This window comes from Penaeus monodon, chromosome 28 (assembly GCF_015228065.2).
Source record: "Penaeus monodon isolate SGIC_2016 chromosome 28, NSTDA_Pmon_1, whole genome shotgun sequence".
Taxonomy (NCBI): Eukaryota; Metazoa; Arthropoda; class Malacostraca; order Decapoda; family Penaeidae; genus Penaeus; species Penaeus monodon.
Genome location: NC_051413.1, coordinates 7,359,377 through 7,360,153, shown reverse-complemented (window position 1 = coordinate 7,360,153; position 777 = coordinate 7,359,377).

The window sequence follows — 777 nt, the reverse complement described above, 5'->3', positions numbered from 1 at the left end:
TTTCTGCATTCACATTATGCAGTATGCAGGAGGAGCTTTTGGGTGGCACAAGGAGATATCGCAGAACAGATTCTGGCAGGGTCAGCCCTGGGTCACCAATGTTTTTTTTTCCATCGTCTGTATATTTTTTTTAATTATTTGGAAATTATGATATTCGCTATATCCTGATTCCTATCTCTTGTTTTTTTTCCCAAGATGACCAACAATTATATATTGTTATGAAATTAGTAAAATATCTGCAATATTTCCAAGAATGGATTAGTAACTTGAGAGAAATCTCCGTTAAGTTCCCACACGAACACTGAAATACCTATGCAGATCAGAATATTAGAAGCAGCATACGATCTTTTTATTTAATTTGGCAGTCTGAAACAGACTTCGAGAGCAAAATGGATTTTAAAGAAAGAAAGATTTTAAAAAGCCAATACTCATTAATGTGAATCCATGATTGTTGTGCAATATATGGGATTATAAAGACAAACTGTGCATGGAACTAGTTATCCCTTCAGTTATATAATTCCTGTTTAGTGTAAAACCAAGCCGTCCGTTCGATTAGTGCAAGTGAGTTCACACCACCATCGACTGGGAAGGCAGTAAATGAAATCCCTATGCGTCACCCAGCGTCGCTATGACACTCGGTGACCCAGGAGAGTGTAGTGACCTACGCAGACCCCGTGCATGACCAAGGTCTATGGAAGTATAACCATGCCCCAATCCACATCCTGCGTGCGAGCTACTTCGTCACTTTCAAGGGTAGCCTCCAATGTTTTAGTTTGT